The sequence below is a fragment of the Nicotiana tabacum genome, unplaced genomic scaffold (genome assembly GCF_000715075.1).
Source record: "Nicotiana tabacum cultivar K326 unplaced genomic scaffold, ASM71507v2 Un00001, whole genome shotgun sequence".
Taxonomy (NCBI): domain Eukaryota; kingdom Viridiplantae; phylum Streptophyta; class Magnoliopsida; order Solanales; family Solanaceae; genus Nicotiana; species Nicotiana tabacum.
This window is the reverse complement of record NW_027438239.1, coordinates 2,025,610-2,049,448: the sequence shown is the minus strand read 5'-3', so window position 1 is coordinate 2,049,448 and position 23,839 is coordinate 2,025,610. Positions and strand designations below refer to the sequence as shown.

General features: G+C 39.3%; 1 pseudogene; it reads right to left on the bottom strand.

Moving 5' to 3' along the window:
• LOC107770313 (uncharacterized) overlaps positions 1 to 21,440 on the bottom strand; it is a 50,362-nt pseudogene extending 28,922 nt beyond the window's left edge.
• Positions 21,441 to 23,839: the final 2,399 nt, after the last annotated feature.

Below are 23,839 nucleotides of genomic sequence, written 5' to 3'. Positions count from 1 at the left end.
GTACACCGTCATCTCAAATAGTGACTTCTTTGGCATCACCATGCTGATTTGTGTCCTTAAGGACAAATAGATGGGGGTCATCATACTGACGCCCTCTGATACGATCATGAAGAGAACACTGAGAGACCACACAAGCCAAAACTCGGCTCGGCTCGGAAATATCCAATCTGACAAACTGGTTGGCTAAGGCCTGAACATCTAAGGCTAAAGGCCTTTCTGCTACCGGTAGATATGCTAAGCCGTCCAAATTCTCCGCCTTACGACTCAAGGCATCAACCACTACATTGGTGTTCCTGGGATGATAGAGAATGGTGATATCATAATCCTTAAGCAACTCCAAGCACCTCCGCTGCCACAAATTAAGATCCTTTTGTTTAAACTGATGTTGTAGACTCCGATGATCGGTGTAGACCTCACAATGGACACTGTACAAATAATGCTTCCAAATCTTCAAATCATGAACAATAGCTGCTAACTCAAGATCTTGGACATGATATTTCTTCTCATGTACCTTTAATTGTCTAGACTCATAGGCAATCACCCTACCGTCTTGCATCAACACTACGCTGAGACCAATACGCGATGCATCACAATACACAGTATAAGACCCTGAACCTGTAGGTAATACCAATACTGGGGCTGTAGTCAAAGCTGTCTTGAGCTTTTGGAAGCTCTCCTCACATTCCTCGATCCACCTGAACGGAGCACCCTTCTTAGGTCAATTTGGTCATAGATGCAGCAATAGAAGAGAAACCCTTTACAAATCGGCGATAATACCCTACCAAACCAAGGAAACTCCGGATCTCCGTAGTTGAGGATAGACTGGACCAACTCTGCACTGCTTCAATCTTCTTCAGATCTACCTTGATCCCCTCGCACGAAACTATATGACCCAAAAATCCTACTGAATCAAGCCAGAATTCACACTTTGAAAATTTTACATATAACTTCTTTTCTCTCAAAGTTTGAAGCCCAGTCCTCAGGTGCTGCTCATGATCTTCCCGACTCCGGGAATACACCATAATGTCGTCAATAAACACAATGACGAAAGAATCAAGATAGTGCTTAAATACACTATTCATTAAGTGCATAAATGTTGTTGGATGTTGGTCAGTCCAAAAGACATCACAAGGAACTCGTAATGACCATACCGAGTCCTGAAAGCAGTTTTCGGGATATCTGGTTTCCGAATCTTCAACTGATGATAGCGTGAACGCAATTCAATCTTAGAGAACAATCTAGGACCCTGAACCTGATCAAATATGTCATCAATACGTGATAATGGATACATGTTCTTCACTGTAACCTTGTTCAGATGGCGGTAATCAATATGCATCCGCATAGAGCCATCCTTCTTCTTCACAAATAAGACAGGAGCACCCCAAGACAATACACTAGGCCGAACAAACCCTTATCAAGTGGCTCCTATAATTGTTCCTTTAATTCCTTCAATTCTACTGGGGCCATACGATATGGTGGAATAGAAATGGGGTGAGTGCCCAGTAACAAATCAATGCCAAAGTCAATATCCCTATCGGGTGGCATACCCGGCAGATCCGTCGGAAATACATCATGAAAATCCCTTGCTACAGGTTTTGACTCCACGGTAGGAGTATCAACACTAACATCTCTCACATAGGCCAGATATGCATTGCACCCCTTCTCAACTATTCATTGAGCCTTAAGAAATGAAACAACCCTGATAGGAACATGATCCAAGGTACCTCTCCACTCTAGCAGCGGTAGACCTGGCATTGCCAACGTCACCGTCTTGGCGTAACAATCAAGAATAACGTGATAGGGCGACAACTAGTCCATGCCCAAAATAATATCAAAATCCAACATACTGAGCAATAATAAATCAGCTCTAGTCTCAAAACCACTGATAACAATCAAACACGACCAATACACGCGGTTGACAACAAGAGATTTACCCACAGGTGTAGATAAATAAATAGAAGAACTCAAGGAATCACATGATACACCCAAATACGGGGCAAAATAAGATGACACACAAGAATAAGTGGAGCCTGGATCAAACAAGACCGATGCATCTCTATGACAAACCGGAATAATACCTGTGATTATAGAATCAGCTGCAACTGCCTCCGTCCTAGTAGGAAAGGCATAATATCTGGCCTGGCCTCCCCTCTAGGGTGACCTCTACCTGTCCAACTTCCACCTCTAACTTGCTGTGTAGGTGGAGTAGCAACTGGTGTAGTGATCATGTCTTGAGAAGCCTGAGGGCCTTGTTGAATAGGTGGGGCCTGAGAAATCTGTGGAGGTGCACCCCTCATAAGTTTGGGGCAATCCCTCATGATATGACGAGTGTCACCACAGTCAAAACAAGCCCTCGGAGGACATGGATGTTACTACTGGCTCGGGCCTGATCGATTAAACTGACCGCAGATAGTACCCCGTACAGGATGTACAGTAGACACTAGCGGTGCATAATATGAAACCTGAGGTCTGGGAGTAGCCGAAATACCACTGGAAGTTGTAAGTGTTGAATGAATAAGACGGATCACATAGCCTCTACCATGACGGGCTATAGCTGGGGCACGAGAACTGTTATATGTGCCAGAATCTCGGGGTGTCATAGCTTCTCTCTCTTCCCTCTCCTGGATCCGCATACCTTCCAATCTCCTAGCAACTGACACCACCTATTGGTATGTGATGTTCATGTCTAGCTTTTGGGACATATTGAATCTGATATTAGGGTGGAGACTCTCAATAAATCGATGAACCCGCTCTCAAACAGTAGCAATTAAGGCTGGTGCATGCCTAGCCAAATCACTGAATCGGACCGCATACTCTGACATGGTCATAGAACCCTGGCACAACTATTCAAACTCTGCGTGCCATGCATCTCTAAGACTCTAAGGAACATATTCCCTCAAGAACATATCTGAAAATTGAGTCCAAGTGAGTGAAGCTAACTCAGCTAGACTATCCAACTCATATGCCCGCCACCACTGGTAGGCCGCTCCTCTAAGCTGGAATGTCATGAAAGAAACCCCACTGGAATCTACAATACCCATAGTACGGAGGATACAGTGATATTCCTCAAGCAAACCCTGAGCATCCTCTGAAACTAAACTGCTGAAGGTGGGAGGGTGGTACTTCTTGTACCTCTCGAGCCAGAGCTTCCCCCATCTGAAACTGCTGCCCTAACCTCGGGCCGAACTGGAAAAATTGGTTGTACTGGTATAACATTTGGGGAATAGTCAACCAGGGCCCGTGGCTCTAGGGTACGGGCGGCGGGAGTCTGTGCTCCTCCCCCGGCCTGAGATGTGGCAGGAGAAAGTTGAATCAGCCCTGCCTGAGCTAGAGTGCCAAACATGCTCAAAAACTGGGCAACAGTCTCCTGAAGTGCATGGGTAGTAACAGGCGTCTCAGGTGCCTGCTCTCCAACTGGAGCTACTGGTGCCTCTGTTGCAGCAGCTCGTGCAGGTGCTCAGGCTGCACCACGTGGTCTTCCTCAGCCTCTGGCACGGCCTCTGCCCTGACCCCAGCCTCTTGTGGCTCCAACATGGGGCATGTGTGTTTGATCATCGGATGCAGTTGTGCGTGTCCTCACCATCTGCGAGAGAATAGAAAGACAATATTTAAGAACTTCGAAGACAAAAAATGCGCACGATAAGTAATCAAAGAAGTGAACATTTTCCTAACAGTTGCATAGCCTCCCGAAGATAAGTACAGACGTCTCCGTACCGATCCGCGAGACTCTACTAAACCTACTTGTGATCATAACACCTATGAACCTAGAGCTCTAATACCAACTTGTCATGACTCCAAATTCCCTCCGTAGGATGTCGTGATGGCACGTAGTCTCTAAGACTAGGTAAGCCTATCAATGCGGAACAACAATAGAAATCTGAAAAAAATAACTCTGCAATTCACATAATTACAACTCCCAAAACCCAGTAGGAATAAGTCACAAGCTTCTAAGAATTTTTCCTCAATGTTTCTATATATCAGAGTCTAAAAAAAAATAAAGAAGCAACATAATAAGTATAGAAGGGGACTCCGGAGTCTGCAGACCCTGGTAGATATACCTCGAAGTCTCCGTACATAGGTAACTCACTGATATCTGGGCTGGTAGGAAGTACTTGGATCTGCACAAAAGATGTGCAGAAGCGTAGTATGAGTACACCACAACGGTACCCAGAGAGTGCCAAGCCTAACATCGGTAGAGTAGTGACGAGGTCAGGTCAGTCCCTACTGGAAATAATAAAAGACATGGTGAAATGCTTAACAATATAATAACAACAAATGACAATGGAAATGAATCAAGTAAGTAGTATGTCACCATTAAATTACACAGAATAAGGGCAAATAATACCTCGCGGAAAGAAAACAGAAATTTACAACTTTAAGAAAAATCATGACAATAATCAAAGGCAAATGCAGCCATAAAGAAATATCAACAAAGGCACTCCCGCATACTGCCTCGTATTCCCAAATCATAAATAAATTCACAATATCTCATTTCCTTATATCACCGCTGGAGCCTTCACAATTTAATTTTAAAGAAAATATTTTTCCCGAAATAGCATCCCGCGTTTTAGCCACCCTTATAAAACCGCAGGACTTCTAGTAGTTCCCCTAATAGCCACACGTATCAAGCCACCATTATCTCACCGCATGCGTTTCAACACCCAGACCTTATACCACCGCATGCGTATCAATATAACATTATATCACAATTTGCACCTCAAGTGCCCAAATATTTTAACTTGCCAAAATAAATCAACAACAACAATATTTGCCACAATAAAGAGCTCACAGCTCATGCTAAAATAAATCAACAACAATATTTTTCCATAATAAGGAGCTGACGGTTCAATCACAATGAGTACGAAAATCTCACAAAATATTCAGCAAAATAATATATCACAAATTTAACACCATGTCTAAATATTAAAATTTTAAATGTAAAATACTTCATTTTAATAATATTTAAATTAATAAAATCCATCATTCAATTAATGCGCAGAACAAAGAAATTGAGTTTCAACTAAACAGATAAAACACTTAGCAGGAACGGGTCAGGCAAATTTTAAATAAGAAAATATATTAATGATGATAAATATAACAGAGATAAAATAATTTAATTAATATGCAATGGTGATCTACAAAATGTAAAGACATAATCTTTCACATTTAGCCCGTGTACACACTCGTCACCTCGTGTACACGACTTTCAAGACATCAACATTTTTATATCAATACCAATCCTAAGGAGAATTTCCCCCACTCAAAGATAGACATGTCACTTACCTCAATCTGCGCTCAATCAGTCAAGTAGTATGCCTTTACCTCGATTTTCTGACTCCAATCGGCTCGAATCGAATCATAATTAATTCGATTCAATCAATACAAATTATAGTAATAAATTCCATATGAAAATACAAATTTTCTACAAAATATCGAAATTTAACCCAAAAACTCGCCCGCGCGGACCACGTCTCGGAACCCGATAAAAGTTACAAAATCCAAAAGTCCATTCAACCGCGAGACTAACCATACTAATTTTACCAAAATCCGACCTCAACTCGACCTCCAAATCTTCAAATCTTACTTTCAAATCCCTAAGTTCAAATCCCCAATTTACACCTCAAAAACATGTAATCTAGTCGGATTATTCGATGATAATTCAATATTATGGAGTAGAAATGATCACAACTGAATTACCTCAAGATTTCCCATGATTTCTCGCTCAAACATTGCCTCAACCCGTGTTTGGAATGTCCAAAAATGAGAAAATCACGGACCCCTCTGTTTTTGTACACTGTCCAGAGGTTCCGCACCTGCGGAAATTTTAACCGCTTCTGCGGATTTTACCCCACATCTACACACATTATCGCATCTACGATCACCCAAGCGCAGGTGCATGTCCATACCTGCGCGATGCCTTCCGCATCTGCGCTCCACAGTCACCAGCCCAGCCTCCCCTTCTGCGCATCCCAGCTCGCACCTGCGAGCTCGCTTGTGCGAATTTTCTGTCCACTTTTGTGGACCTTGCACACCTGCGATGCCCATTGTGCTTCTGCGTGCCTGCACCTGCTTGCCAAGTTCCGCAGGTGCGATTGCACCAGAAGGCAAAAAACTCAGCAGTCTTCAAAATTAAAGGATCGATCCGTTAACCATCTGAAACTCACCCGAGACCCTCGGGACTTAAACTAAATACACCAACGAGTCCAAAAACATCATACGAACTTAGTCGAACATTCAAATCACATCCAACTACGCTAAAAACACAAATCACACCCCAATTCAAGCCTAATGAACTTTGAAGTTTCCAAATTCTACAAACAACGCCGGAACCTATCAAATCACGTCCGATTGACCTCAAATTTTGCACACAAGTCATAAATGACTTAACGGACCTATTCAAATTTCCGAAATCGGATTCCGACTCCTATATCAAAAAGTCAACCCCCCCGGTCAAACTTTTTAAAAATTCAACTTTCGCCATTTCAAGCCTAATTCCACTACAGAGCTATTGGAATCATCAAAATTCTATTCCGGAGTCGTTTTCACATAAGTCAACATTTGGTCAACCTTTTCAACTTAAGCTTCCAACCTTGAGATTAAGTGTCTCAATTCATTTCGAAATCTCTCCGGACCCGAATCGACTACCCCGACAAGTCACATAACAGTTATAAAGTACATAATGAGCAGTAAATGGAGGAACGGGGCTACAACTTTTAAAATGATTGGCCGGGTCATTACATTACTGTTCATCTAAAGAATGGCATCATAACCTCCTCTTATACTTTGGAATTTTTATCCATGTATTGTTGATTCACCTTAATGTTTATCTATATCTACCACTGATAACTTGAGACCTCTTACGTAATACATTATCACCAGGGCTCACGTCTCATCGGGGAACATCTGAAGTGATTTTCCTGATCCACCTAGGGGTGATACTATACTTCAATAACCGTATTTCATAGCATCCCGGCATGATTCATCATATATGGGTATTTTAATCCCATGCAATTCATAAAATCCCTTTTCTTAAAATCATTACTCATTCAAAAGCCTAAACGTCATCATCTTATCTATCATCGTTACACCCTTATTCTACTACCATGGTAGCATTTCATCTCTTGTAATTGCTCCTAGTCTTAGACTCCTCCGAGTCAATTCAAGTTACACTGAGATTTCTATAACTTACGAAAACCATCAACTCTCTTATTTTGATGGGGTTAATCCCAGGCCTTACCTATTCTTGTCACCTTCTCACTCATCTTTACTTATCCTTACTCCTATCTACCTAAACCCTTGTCATTCTATGATACTTTATCTTACGATCTACACATATCTATTCATACTACTCCTAATATTCCCTTAACTTGCTAGCACCATAGATTTCCTTTCGTGCCTTCTCAGTTACCTTTAAATGTAAGCAATTACTTTTCCTAGTCGTTCTGCCACTTGTTGCATGAATACTTGGCTTATCTTGTTGCCCAAGAATACTAGAATTTCCTATAACTCATATGATCTCAAATATCACCTTTTGATTTTTTTTCTTCCCGTTCATTAGCCACGATAGGTGCCACTTTCTTATGAAGTACATACAATGTTGTAGTGATATTGTTGTTACAAGACCATTTCTTCTTTATGTCACTATGCTTAAGTTGAAGCCTTCTTCCTTATTTCCTCAGCTAGTCTTTCTTTCTAGTACTTAAGGGAGACCCTTTGACTACTATAAAGCTGCGAGCTTATTACATCGTATACCCGAAAGAATTTTTGATCTTCTTACTCGCCTATAATTATCCTTAGTTATTTAGCTCTGCGCCCTTGTTCTTGTAGGGTTGCTTCTGAACTGAAATTTTTGACTGTCTTCTCATTGGCACCGTCTATAATTTTTGTAACACGTATACGGTACCTTTAACAACCCCAACTCCTATCTAAATATTTCTCAAGGATGACGATGTAATCATATTTGCGAGATTGAATTTCTTATGTTGGGTTTCACTATGTTTATCTTACACAATCTGCTAATTTGTGTGTATCTTCTTATGTAGCCATAACTAGACTCTTCATGAATCAACTACTATCTACTCGTTGGTCTATTCTCATATCTAAATTCTGCGTAACCCCTCTTGGGTTATGTCCTTTGTCTTAACTTACCTCTCGTACTGGCTCCTTATGTATCGAGTGTTCATTCCCACTTATTTATCAGTATCATCTGGTGCGGAACCCTTACTGCCTCTCCCCGATGTCATGCTTGCATAATATTCTGGAGTCGTATCATATCTGTAAGATCTGAATAAATGCAATCTCATTCCTTTCACCTTTTTACCGTATTCTCTCTTTACTATTCCATAGTTACCTCTTCATCTTTGGCATCTTTTCACATCTTTACTGACATCTTACCCGCCTTGCGATAACCCTTATGTACCAAGGATAACTAAAGTTCTTACGCACGCGGGTGACACCTAGTGTAACTGGCACACTTAGTCCTTTAAGCTTAACTTTGCTCACAGTGCTCACTTTAGGAAAGAGTCTTCCTGAATGACCTTTAAAGGTTATTCTTCTGTTGTCCTTTCTATTATCGTCGGAACGTGATCTCTAAAATTCTCATGATACCGGCTATTATCAAATCATTCGGTCCCTAATTCATATTCATTTTATCTTGTTCACCAGCTCATACTAATTTCTATTACTCTGAGGTCTAATGTTTCCTTATGGTAATCACGTTGGAGTCACCAACTTATTTCTCGAAAGAAGGATATGATTTTATGGCTTATAGTCTTCTATTGTTTCAAGGCATGTCTCCTCTTGTCTTTTCCTTCACTTGAATATAGACTCTGTCATCGTGTCATATTTTGATTTACCATTATCACCCATATATCACATCTTACTCATGATGCTTCATTTACTCTCTTCTTATTCTCCGGATAATATTTTTGTCTATCACTTTATTCTGAAAACTTCAACAAAACATTCTTTCACTTTTAGCTCCCCTTACTTCATCTCATTGGCTCTTCGGAATGCCTAACATTCTCCTTTTTTTTACTCGGGGCTGGAGTCATACTAAGGTAAATATTTATTCCTTCTAGGATTCCACTGCCTATCTTCTGAAATTTCTGAACATTCTAGTATTTATATCTGACTGTACTATTCTAGAGTTCATCATCTGGGTGTCTCACAATGAGATATATAACCACATTTGCACTATCTTCGGAAATTTTAGCTAATGAAAACAATCCATCCATCATTTTTGGGTTACTCTAACCCCAGCTGGATCCCGATATCCTATCATTCTCCTAAACTATATCTGCTAGCTCCTATAGGGCATAATTAAGATGAGTGTGGCCAATTGTATATAACTCTATTATTGTTGAAAGTAACTCATAATGCTTGTATTTCTCTGTCTGAATTGCAAATACTGATAATCTTCATTAACTAGGTGCCTCGTGCCCTTCTTCATCTTGCTTCTTTTACTTGCTGAAACTTGTATCTACCTTCTGATTCTCTTATTTCTTTTTACCATATGGGTGGATAGATATTCTTGCCTTAGGGCTCCTTATCAAGAAGCTTACACATCTTAGTACACACATGATCTGCTGAAGACCTCACATTTATTCATCAACTCTTCTACAGTCGCAGTCAATCACTTACCAACTGTCTTTCTGGATGTAGATATCATTGTATTACGAATAAAATAAAAGTTAGGAGTTTGAATCTTACAACTGAGCTCCACCACACGATCTAGAGTAAGAACAAAGAGTAACAGTCATAAATGCCCTGTAGCCTCCTACCTATAAGTGTGGTGCACAACACACCCATAAACAAGACTCTACTAGACACGGCTTGTAGACTCCCTAGGATAGAACTGCTCTGATGCCACTTTTGTCACGACCCAAACTATCATGGGTAAATGAACCGGAAAGGCCATCATGAGATAACTAGAATTAAACATAAGAGAATACTCGACATGGGATGACCCAACATGATATAGAAGCTTATGCATGCGACATACGGGCCTATAAGGCCGACATGATCATTTGTATACTCAAAACATAGCCCTACAAGGCAATACAAGTACCCATATACATGATATCTGTCTACAAGCCTCTAAGAGTACATAAACATCATAAAGGTCGGAACGGGGTCCCACCATACCAATTAATACATGTCCAAATCATACTGACCAAATAGGTAACTCCGTAGCAAGTGGAGTGCACCAACACCTTCCGCTGAGCTGATAGCCTACTAGGAGGACTCTCAACCTATCTTTCGGGACCTGCGGGCATGAAACACAGCGTCCCTGGGCAAAAGGGTCGTCAGTACAAATAAAGTACCGAGTATGTAAGGCATGACAGTAGTATATAAAGGACATGAAAGAAACATGGAGTAAAGAACTCAACCTATAATTCTGAATAGCTCTGTGAATCATGAAAAATTTATAATGTCAAGCATGTGCGTATAAATTCCATACCATGCATAGGTATATGCGTACATAACATCATCAAGCCTCTGAGGGCATCCCATCATATTATCTCAGCCATTGTGGGTGAAATCATCAACGTATACTAGCTGATCAGGTGGTGGTACGTATATAATTCCATAACCTTTTCCCATATCCCATATACATATAATATATTCTGAGACATATGAATAGACAATAGAATAATAGGACACATGGGGGAGAAATGTTGGGCAGCACAATTTTGTGCTTCGCGAACGTGAGGGACCTATCGCGTTCGCGAAGAAGAGAGGTCTGGACAGAAAGTTTAAGTTCTGAAAATGGGACTTCGTCCCATTTTTCATTTTTGACGGATTGGAGCTCAGGAAGAGGCGATGTCTGGGAGATTTTCAAGGAAAACAATGGGGTAAGTTCTCTTAACTCATTATTGGTCAAATTACCCGAATCCATGATTATTTTTAATATTTAATGGGTGAATTAAGTTGGAAAGATTAGAAAATCCTCTTGGTTTAATTTGAAGATTTGAGGGTCGAGTTGATGTCAGAATTAAGTAAGATTGGTATGGTTAGACTCGTGGTTGAATGTGCTTTTGGATTTTGAAACTTTTGTCGGGTTTCGAGACGTGGACCCCACACGAGATATTTGCGCTAAATTTCGGATTTTGCTGGGAAATTAGTATTTTCTAATGGAATTAATTTTAATAAATTTTATTGAGTGAATCAAATTATTTGTTGCAAGATTCGAGGCGTTTGGATGCCAATTCACGAGGCAAAGGCATCGCAGAATAGAGAACTACATTGTTTGAGGTAAGTAACAGTTCTAAATTTGGTCCTGAGGGTATGAAACCCCGGATTATATGTTATGTGATTGGTTTTGAGATCTTTGTAAATTCTAATCTTAGAAGCTCATGATTCGTACCACCAGTTCTTAGGAAGATGTATCAGTTTCAGATATTTTCTTTTAATTAATTGCCTTATTAATTTCATTAGAATTGGTTAGTTGTTAATTGACTTACCTAGCGGGTTGGTTTAGGTTTCATCACGACTAGTTGGATTTTGGGGTCGTGACAATAACTCTACCGGCTTTACTCGTAAAACCTAAGCCTAATACTCACGACAAGTGAACGAATTTTCTAAGCCTAATACTCACGCCGCAACTTGATACTTGTTGTGACACATTGTACATGTCTAAAATGAGGGAGCAAATTATGTCAAAAAGCATAGCATCCAACTCATCAAACCGATCATTTTAGGAAAAGTTACTGACAAATGCAAAGCACGTGTTATTAAAATAAAAGCTTATATTGATCATTTAACATCTTTTTAAATTCCAAGGTTAAATTCCTAGGATTGTACATAACTCAAAATCTCTACAATTTAGGAGCAAACATCTTGGTTTTAGAGCGTCCAGTCCTTAATTAATAGGCTCTAGAGCAACTCTTTTAGACGAGGTGGAACAATTTCACAAATGCAAAATCATCAGATTGTAAGTAAATAAACTTATCTTTAGACTTAATTCAGCAACGAAAACCTCATTTTGATTATGTTCCCTATGAAATTTCCACAAAAATAATGTAAAATGTTTCACCTGAAACTGACTGCCTTATTAACGGATGACAGCGGAAAGCATACTCATCAGCAAAGAAAAAAAATAGAATTGACAAGAGCAGATAGCTGCATAGCCAATAATCAAGTAAAATAAAAAAGATCCAAATTTTACTTTGATACTTGGGCAAGACAGCAGTATAAGTACTCAACCTCACCAAATATTCCAAGGTCGAATAATTATCTACATTATTAAACAGACTCGCTTTCCTTTATCAATATGTCCACAAAGCAGATATCCAGGAAATCAGAGTAACATCTTTACTCTATGATAAATGGTGAAAAGTGCATATTTTGAGTGTGTTTGTGTATTAATTCTTGTGTGAGTTGAGGGAATTCATGCTGCTTTTGAAGTGAAAATAAGCTCATTACGTGTTTCTTATGTGTAGGAACAAACTTGCGCGAAAAATGATTAAATGGGAGAAAAATTGGTGAAAAAAAGCTGAACAGAAAAGTCCCGGACAACGAAGCGAGGTTCACTTCGCCAAACTGGGACCAGAGCAGAAGAAACCAGAAAAGTCTCGGACAGCGAAGCGAGGGTCACTTCGCCAGATCGGGACCGGAGCAGAAAAATATCAGCTTTTCCAATCCGAATTAGGAAAAGCCAATTTCGGCCCAACTAACCCTAAACCATATAAATATAATAGTTAGCTACTTTTTTAAGGGAGAGAAGACCCTGGGGAGGCAAGAACACCCTTGGAAGTAGAGAGAATCCATAATAGAGTTCGGAAATCGTGGAATTCATCTTGAGTTCTTCTTTTTTCCTTCTATTATTGATTTTTATGTATTCTTGAGAATTAATTGAGATTGCTACCATGACTATGCATGGCTAAACTCTTTCATTCTAGGGTTATGATTTTACATAAATGTTGATATTCGAATATGGATTTGATTATTTAATTTATCATGTTGGGTTGTTTATTCATATCCTTAGCGTAATTATTTTACTGCCTAGCTAACAGTAAAATACTATATATGAATCTTTAGTTGAACTTGAAAGATCTAATTCTTGATTGCAATAGGATTGAATAGAGTGCGATCTTGAACCTAGTCATTAGGAATTGATTTGCAAATACCGATAGAAATTGTGATGACCCAAAATGTCATCTTTAAATTTAATAATTATCTTTGTATTTCAAGACCTCAAAAAGCAGTATTTTTATCATTCCTCGACTTGTGTGCGCAGTCCATATAATATTTCGGAAAGTTTTTATGTGAAAAATGGATTAAAATGTGAAATAGAGGTTTAAAACTCAACTGAGTTGACTTTGGTCAACATTTTGAGAAAACGGATTCGGATTAGTGTTTTGACACTTCCGTTAGGTCCGTATCATGATTTGGGACTTGGGCATATGCCCAGAATCGAATTCCGAGCTCCCTAACCTGAGATGAAATTTTGATGAAAAAGTAAAATTTTTAAAGTATGATGATTTTAAGAATTGACCGATGTTTGGTCTTGTTGATACCGGTTCCGTATTGTTATTACGGAGCCCGATACAGGTCCACTATAATATTTATGACTGGTCTATCAAATTTGGTGAGAAACAGAGTTGATTTGATGTGATTTGGACATCCGGTAGTGAAAAAAATAAGTTTTAAAGTTTTCTTGAAAATTTTCTTTGATTTGGTGTCCGATTCGTAGTTCTAGGTGTTATTTTGGCGATTTGATAGCGCGAGCAAGTTCGTGTGATATTTTAGGACTTGGGTGCATGTTTGGTTTGGATCCCCGAGGGCTCGGGTTGATTTCGAGTGGTTAACGGATCATTTTTGGGAAAACTACAGAAATCTGCTTCGGGTTTCCTTCTTCGCATTCGCGAGAGGCGTCTCGCATTTGCGAAGAGAGAAAGGCTGGTCAGGAAAATTTGCCTTCGCGTTCGCAAAGGGCATCTCGCGTTCGCGAAGGCCAAGCCAGGCAAGCATCGCATTCGCGAGGTAGCCCTCGCGTTTGCGAAAGGTAAAATTTGGACATCACAAATTTGTGCTTCGCGAACGCGAGGCACTGACCGTGTTCGCGAAGGGTTAAAACCTGGGCAACAGAACTTAAGTTCTGTAAATGGGATTTCATCCCATTTTTAACCATTTTCCATTTTTGAGCTCGGGTAAGGCGATTTTCACGGAAAAATATTGGGGTAAGTATTCCTTATCCTATATTGATTATATCTTATGATACCATACTCATTTATATCATGAATCCGTGAAATTATGGCAGAAAAATCAGATTTTTATAAAATCTTCAAAAAACGAAAATTTAAGATTTGAAGGTCCATTTGACATCGGAATTTGATAATTTTTGTATGGTTGGACTCGTCTCATAATGTGTGTTCGGATTTTGTAATTTTTTCTGAGATTTGAGACGTGGTCCCACTGTCGATTTTTAAAATGAATTTCGGATTTTTATCCGGAAAATTAGTAAATTCATATGGAATTAATTCCTATGATTCGTATTGAATATATCGAATTGTTTGTGTATAGATTTGACCCTTTTGGAGACAAATTCAAAGGAAGAATTGTGGTCGAGTAATTGATTGAAATTTGCAAAGCGAGGTAAGTGTCGTGGTTAACCTTGACTTGAGGGAATAGAACCCCTGAATTATTTGCTATGTGAATTTCATGTGCAACGATGTATAGGGAAGGCGACGAGTGCCTATACTTTGTCAATTTGATTGGTTGCTTAATTATTTAAACATCTTAAATTATTTTAAGACATGAATTAATTATTATAATAAATATTTCTCTCCTATTCTTTGTCAAATATTAATTCTGAAATTCCTGCAATACTTGTTACATGCTTATTTGATTTATGTATATTAATTGCTTCTTGACACTTAGCATATTAAATATTAAAGTGCCTATTTTCTCCCTGATTTCCACAATAAATTGTTACTTGTCATTGTTTGTTTCATAAATAAATCATAATTATTGTATGCTTGTTGTTTTATAATTTCATATTAATTGTTGCATTTATTGGGGAATTTCTTTTATAAGAATTGGAAAATGAATATATTGGAGGATCGGGTTGCACGCCGCAACAGACTTATTAAAAGTCCATATTGGGGGATCGGGTTGCACGCCACAACAGACTTATTTAAAAGTCTATATATGTTGGGGGATCGGGTTGCACGCCGCAACTGACTTATTAAAAGTCCATATTGGGGGATCGGGTTGCATGCCGCAACAGAATTATTAAAAGTCCATATTGGGGGATCGAGTTGCACGCCGCAACAGACTTGATTAAAATAATTATATTGGAGGAGCGGATTCCACGCCACAACAGAATTGAATATGAATATATTGTGGGAGCGGGTTACACGCTGCAACGGAAATTGATTGAAATAATAATTGGTTATGACTGTTGAGTTGGCTTCAACTAGTAAAATGAGTTACCTGATTCATTTCTATTATTGTGGTTATTACTATTATTGCGTACAGGTTAATGTAAGTGACCTGGCTTAGCCTCGTCACAACTTCGTCGAGGTTAGGCTCGGCACTTACCAGTACATGGGGTCGGTTGTACTGATACTACACTCTGCACTTTTTGTGCATATTTCGGAGTTGATCCCAGCGGCGTACCATAGACTTGCTCGGATTTCAGCTATTCAGAGAAGACATGAGGTATAACTGCACAGCGTCCGCAGTTTTGAAGTCCCCGTCTAGCTTATTTTAGCTGTGTGTTTGCTTTCAGACAGCTTTATTTTATTCAGACCTGTATTTGTATTATTCTAGAAGCTCGTGCACTTGTGACACCAATTCTGGGATGGTATTTAGACATCGCTATTTTTATGGATTAATCACTACATTTTAAACTTTACTTCCGCATTAGTTTCTTTGTTATTAATTAATTTAAAATTATTTTAAATGGCTAATATTATTCTAATGTTGGCTTTCCTAGCAAGTGAAATGTTAGGCACCATCACGGTCCCGAAGGTGGGAATTTCGGGTCGTGATTGAAATATACCTATTTGACATGCTTAGCCAATTGTGCAAGATATTATTAATGCGTTCTTTTTATCTCTAATATCATAGAAATTTAAGATTTAGAATAAATTAAATAGGCGAGTAGAAGTTGTCGAATTGCTACGAGTATTATTGTCTTTGCAGGTTAATAACCCAGATAAATTAATAAGTTAAGTTAATTGAAAAATTTGACAGGATTGTTACATAACCATAACCCTGGAATATTATTTCTCATTTAATTAAACCTTTCGTGCTAAGTGTGCTAGTTATTTAGTTATTCTCTTAATCGTAATTTTAGTTAGTAGAATTAATCAACAAAAATCACCATGAAATTGTTCATGACTCGATAAATTAGAAATTGCTTGATTTAGTTGATAATTGATCACAAGTCCTCGTGGGAACGATGCTCTACTCACTCTTTATTACTTGATTGACCGCGTATACTTGCGGGTGCGATTTAGGGCAACACTCTCAGCAACGAAAAACTATAACCTAACAATTTTGATGCTACAATGTAATATTTCAAAGAAACACGGTGTGTGGAACAATGAGAGATCAACAACTTTTGCACTATGTATACTTAAGAAATTTCATGGGAGAAAAGCTACAACTTCGTTCCAATTCAGGTTTGAGGTTCCACTTTAGAATTGATAGCAGTAGCTGCCTAAGCAAGATTATAGCTCTGTAGCTGTCTAGTGGGGCATACGCACCAACCTTCTGGGTGTTTTCCTAGGTGCAATGTCACGGGCTAACTTTCTTACGCTCGCCAGCGGCACCGAATTGCCCGTGCAGCGCCTGCAGTTTCCCTCGCTGCAGGCCAGCCTTTATCATTTCCCAGGTTTTCCAAGCACGATTCTGTACCAATGGTGAAACCTTCCTGGAAGGCATGCTCCAATTGTGCTGCCTATAAGATGTCTAGGCTCTTGGCCTCGACATCTCGTGGTGCATCTCGTCTTAGGATCATAATCCATGCGCGCCCTGGGGGTTGGCTAAGGATATGTCTTGTCCTTCGCCTAAGACTGAGCATCGCTCTCGCATGCACAGCCCAATCCTCAAGCTTGACACTTGCCTCGTGCATCCGCACCCAGCTTGTGCCTTGCCTGAGTAAGGAAACCTTTAGTCCTTTGCCATTGTCATGTGCGTCTTTCGTGCCATGCCCATACATAGCCCTCGCGATACACTTCCATCTCGTCTAGTGCAGTGTCGCCCCACAACTGCATGTTTAGGCCAACTGACCCTTGCTCATATGGTTCACGCTGAACTCAAGCCATGCTTACAAGTCGATAGATGATGCCCCTAAGATAGGTACATCAAGTATCCAATCGGCACGGAGGTCTCTGTCCAACATTTCGGCTGCCCGCGGGGCAGACCGTCCCACACGTTGAGCCTCCAGCGCCCGTTTGCTGCCCAATACTAGCCCGAAGGCGTCGCGATGTCCATAGAGTTTCCTAACCTGTATGGACACCTAGGATACTCCCTTGAGTCATCCAGGAAGGCCCTTGAGGTTCCCCCTCAAGGTCGCTCATTAGATACGGCTTGGTGGCAGCACGTTTGGGGGAGGCAGGTTGAGCTTTCAACACCTATACCCCCCCTTATATATGCATTAAATTTAAAAGCCCAAGTTCCCCGAGTAGACAGGTCTACGTCAGAGAATCAGAAGAGCCTTTTCTCACCGATTCTTGGCCAAAGCCACAACCCCAAAGTGCGGGTTGTGACATCCTCCCACATTCATTCTGTCATCATCCCCGATGACACATCATGGCCTACGACATCCCGGAGTCTACCCCCTCAGGTATGTACTTCGCGGATCCCTTTGTCCTGTGGGTTGGACTTCCTCGAATCCCTACTCAAAAGGAGTCGTGCCCCATGCACTTTTCTCCCAAGTATCTTCCAAGCGTGCCTCTGCACTTCACCTCCTTTCGATGTTCACTTGGAAAGTGCCTCCGCACTTGCACCCTCTGGTGTCTAACTTTGTGATTGACCCACACTAGTCAATCACACCATGACCCTCATAGCCTTCATATCCGTCTGAAGCTTTTCCTTCAATGGTAAGCACATCAGCATGCTTTCTGGTGCAACTTCCGTAGCTATATCGTTCCCGTAGCCTTTTTGCACACATCAGCATGCTTTCTGGTGCAACTTCCGTAGCTATATCGTTCCCGTAGCCTTTTTGCACACTGCAGCATAGCTCCCGTAGCCTTTCCCTCCCATAGCTTTTCCTTGCCCTTAGTACCTTTGAAGATGTGTTTGCTTCCAAACTCACAACTTCGCCCTTATGCCTCTTGCATAGGCGCGATCCTCCCACACTCAATGAGGATACTGCTTAGCGCACACGTCCCACTTGGCATTCGGCCATCTCTTGGGATGTTTCTTGGTGAGTACTACACTCTCAAAGTCAGAGTATCGCCGCATTCTCGAACAAATCTCTTTGCTTTTCTAACTGTCACTTCCTCAGCAAGTACCCAATGCCCCCGGTAGTACGTCAATACTCGCCCTATGTTCAGGTACTCACTTGGTCCTACTAGCATGGCTTCCCGGTCCGGTTGTGAATCGCACTTGGACTCTCAATGGTCCCCGATCATTCGACATACCCCTTTCCAGAATGATGACATCTTCCAACTTGGAAATCCGCCCAATTCTAAAGCTTCGCTATTTCCTCGAATTCGTCTCCTCACCTTAGCAATTCCCTTAGGTAGTCCAAAAGTCTATCTCGTAGGAAAACACTCAACTGATGCGTCGTACGCATCCTTGGGAAGATCTTCGCTATGATCATGCCCAATGTTTATAGTCCATGGCTCCCACTCTTTTCAATATGGTTGCTCGACCTGGCAAACATGGCCTTCTCTTGACCATCCGACTCATCGGCATATCACCTCATTCAATAGGAACCTAAACTTTCGAAAGAAAGTGGACTCACCCATTTCTTTCTTCGACCGGCAGTATCGGGTTCTTGATCTCTAGTGGCATATGAACATCAATCTCTAATTTGACATGATCTCCGCACTGACATCCAAAATGCACTCGCCATTTCCACTCTTTTCCTTGACATTATTCCATGGCATAGTATGGCCTTAATCAGCTCTGATACCATGTGTCACAGGCTCACTTTCTTACGCTCACCAGCGACACCGAATTGCCCGTGTGGCGCCTGCAGTTCCCCTCGCTGCAGGCCAGCCTTCATCCTTTCCCAGGTTTTCCAAGCACGATCTTGTGCCTATGGTGAAGCCTGCCTGGAAGGCATGCTCCAATTGTGTCGCCCGTAAGATGTCTAGGCTCTTGGCCTCGACATATCGTGGTGCATCTCGTCTTAGGATCATAATCCATGCGCGCCCTGGGGGTTGGCTAAGGACATGTCTTGTCCTTCGCCTAAGATTGAGCATCGCTCTCGCGTGCACAGACCGTCCCACACGTTGAACCTCCGGCGCCAGTTTGGTGCCCAACGCTAGCCCAAAGGCGTCGCGCCATCCATAGAGTTCCCTAATTTGTATGGATATATAGGACACTCCTTTGAGTCGTCCAGGCAGGCCCTTGAGGTTCCCCCTCAAGGTCTCTTATTAGATACAGCTTAGTGGCAACACGTATGGGGGAGGCAGGTTGAACTTTCAATACCTATACCCCCTTTATATATGCTTAAAATTAAAAATCCTAAGTTCCCTGAGTAGACAGGTCTACGTCAAAGAATCAGAAGAGCCTTTTTCTCGCCGGTTCTTGGCCGAAGCCACAACCCCAAAGTACAGGTTATGACAGTAAGCCCCATTGTTCTGAGAAATTTTTCAAATTTGAGCCAAAATTGCTTAATAAATCTTTTTCTAAAGATTTAAATATTCAAAAAATAATTCATATTAAATTCGCAAACTAAAAAATTCAAAAGTCAACATTTTTTAATTATTTATTTTAATTTCACATTCTTTACTCTTTGTCATTTACTGAGAAACAAATACACTTTAGACCTTTGTCTGCAAAATGCAAAGTACAAAAATGTTTGGCCTCTAGTTCTTACTTTCCTTCCACGTTTGCATTTTCCTTCTTTATGCTTAATTTATTTAAAGTTTTTTTTTTGTATTCTTTAATTTATTCTTTTCAAGTTACTTTTTGATTTTAGATTTTTTTTAGTATCTCTCTAGATTAGATATTATTTTTAAGAATATATTCTGGCTATTTGTAATATAATAAGTATTTGTTATTTGTTATGTAGTTTTAGGTTTTTGAACAAAAGCATTATATTATTTTAATTTTAATTTTTTGAATTATTTGAAACTGAGATATAATTTTCATAACTCTACTTATATTCCGATCATAGTCATGTTTTTTATTACGCATACATAGTAGATATCACCAAAATACCACATAATACCCCAACCCAAAAAAAATGATTAACCAGAACAGCCCCTACACTAAACTCCTGCTATGCGTAGGATACGGCCGGAAAAGAGAGAACCATGACCATGTTGGTCTATTGTAGATTGCCTTACTTTGCATTTCTGCAAAACGTTATCTATGGGTTGTACCTGTGACATCCTAGTCACACGGCGACAATATTAATGGTTGTGCCAAGGTTAACCTTTAAAAATAAATAACACGAACGATTATTAAAAAACAACTAGTAGTAGCTTTTATTCAGCCTTCCACTTTCCATTTTCGTAACCATAACCACGCTCAGTACCGTAGTTCTTCAGCTTCAAGAGCAGATCTTCCAATCCCTCCTTCAACATTGAAGCCTCAGTGTAGTTCATCTTCTCTATAGGACCCTTGAACCACTCTTGTTGGCTCTCCACATTCTTATTCATTTGCTTGAGTTTGCTTTTTAATTTTAATGCAAAATCTAGTTGGTCTTGCAGAGAACTGAGTCGTGTGTTAAGTTCTCTAGAATTGGCTTTTCGAAACATCTAGACATACTTGTCATCAATGCCTGATGGTGATGAAGGCCTTTCTTCGCCAACATATTTGTTGATGGTTTCATTTACATTTGGATGACCAAAAGAGTAAGGCTTGCTACCTATAGAGCAAAAAGAGAGAAATCGGTAATATAAAATAGGGCAAGAGGAGAGAAATCAGTTTATCTACTGTTATAACGCCTCCCACACCAAGTATTCTTTATATGATGCTTTAATGTTATGTGAAATTAATTATCATGTTCAAGATCTTGGATTTGCATGTTTAGTTATGATGATGCATGTACATTTATGCTTAAAAAGTAACATTTATTGATGGTATATCATGTATATATAGATGACCAAAAAAATGTAATTAGGCTTGTAATTACCTTGTGGACACACGATGATGCCAACTTCAGCACCAGTCATAACAACAAGCTCGTTTGCTTTCTTGAAGACACCATTTCGGCATTTTGAGAAAGTCACTTGTCGATTATTCTGATTTTCTATCTTTGCGAGACGAACACTTTTGCGAACCTTAATCCGTCTAGTACTCATTCTCAAGGATAATGATGATATAACTAGTATTAATTACTAAGAGTTACTATGTGATATGAACTTTGTAATACAAAAGCCTAGTATTTATAGAGTTTTTCCAACATATTGAAGCCTTTGGTTTTTCAATTTTGGTAGTTCATAGATATGAATCCAGTTCATTTTTGTAGTGTTCACATGTTATGAGTTAAGTAAATTTAGATAATTAATCATAGTGGTGACTGTACTCTCCATTTTTCAAAGTATTTTCAAAATTTACCTCTATAATATTGTAATGGTCAAGTCAATTTCCAGGCGCATGCCTCAACCAGTGGTGATTTGCTATTATAAGATTATTACTATTTGATACTCTCTTAATAATATCTCTTAATTTGAAAATGGATGAATATGTATCCTAGTTTAGTATTTTTATTTATATTATCTTTTTAATTTCGAATTCTTTGGTAATTTTCGAGCTGTCGCTGAAAATTATGATATGTTTTTATTTATATTCTCTTTTTAGTTATTTTCAGTTTTTGGTAATATTCGATTTGTCGCAGAAGATTAGGACGTGTTTCAATATTCCTAGTTCAGTTTACTATTGCTTTTATTTATATTCTCTTTTTTTTGGTTATTTTCCTATTTTTGGTAATATTCGAGTTGTCGCGTAAGATTATGACAAGTTTCAATATTTACATCAAATTGGCAGTTATTATTTACATATATATATATATATATATATATATATATATATATATATATATATATATATATATATATATATATATATATATATATATACCACCTCAATTTATTACTTAACCATATAAATGGATGTAATTTGGTACAAGCACCAATATATGGATATATAATCAATTTTTTTCCTCTTACAAATAGCATAATTAGAAATATAGTTTCTGGGGAGCAAGTACTATAAATTTATTTTCTTTATAATAGAGAAATCCCCATAAAACCAATGACGACGTTCAGATCTTGGTGGGTAAATTTCTTTTCTTCCTTTTCCCATTCTACTAAATGTACCCTTAAAGAAACGGTATATTCATACAATCCAAAAATTGGAATTGTCGATCATATGCGTGCAAGGCAACTCGAATACCACTATTATCAAATAAAATTAAGATGATTCAAAATGTAAATAGAACTCAAACTTTTGTTGTTTAAACCCGCGGATAGTATAGAAATAACCAATATATTTTCATATGTTTTGTTTATACCAAAAGCAAGTGTTTGTTGTGGGTGACTGCAATTAAAAAATGTCACGATCCGAAATTTCCTACCTTTCGGGACCGTGAAGGCGCCTAACATTTCACTTGCTAGGCAAGCCAACGTTAGAGGATTATTAAGCCAATCCTTATTCAATTCAATAAATAACAGCAAATAAGGTAAAACGAATTAAAGCGAGTGCGGAATAATATAACAGCCTCAATATTTACTACAACCCGGATCTGGAGTCACAACTCACGAACTTCTAGGATTTACTACAAGTAAAAGTCTGAAAGAAATACAACTGTTTGAATGAAAGAAACAATAAAAAAAACAGAAAAGATAGACGGGGACTTCAAGGTTTGTGAACGCCAACAGATCTACTTTGAGTCTCCAATGAACCAGTCCGAGCTGCTACGCCTCTCGATCAGCTGGGACCAATACCAAAATCTATACAAGAGGTGCAGAGTGCAGTATCGGTACAACCGACCCTATGTACTGGTAAGTGTCGAGCCTAATCTCGACGAAGTAATGTGAGGCTATGACAAGACACCTACATAACAAACTTATGCAATTTAACAGTATATGTACAAATAACAACAAGAAAAAACTTGACAGGTAATATCGGGAGGGGGAACATGCTAAGGGGAATACAAGATAGAGAAATACAATAGAATGGTAACTTAAGCAAGCAATATACTATGAACCAATAAGAACAAGTAAACACAGTAAAGGAAAAATACACGGAATCATCCTTCGTGCTTTTACTCTCAACCTCACCATAAAATCAATAGAAACGGCACGGAGTCAGCCTTCGTGCATTAACTCTCATAACATGGCACGACATCACCCTTCATTCATTAACACTCACAATATGGCACGTCATCACCCTTCGTGCATTAACACTCTCCCTTACCATAATGCAATGAATAAATAACAACAGGGAGATAGAATAACAAGTGCAAGCCTTACTTCAACATTTGATTCTATAATATCAACCTCAACTTCGGAATCAATACTCAATTATCACCAAATAATCCGTAAACATGGTATGAATGATCAATTTAACAATACTAGTCTAAACACAGATAACATGAACAAAGGAAGCTATAATTGCAAGAAACCAAGCCACACCCGCATGCTTTAACCCGACTACAATGCATAAGTACTCGTCCCCTCACAAATATATTGTTCCCCAA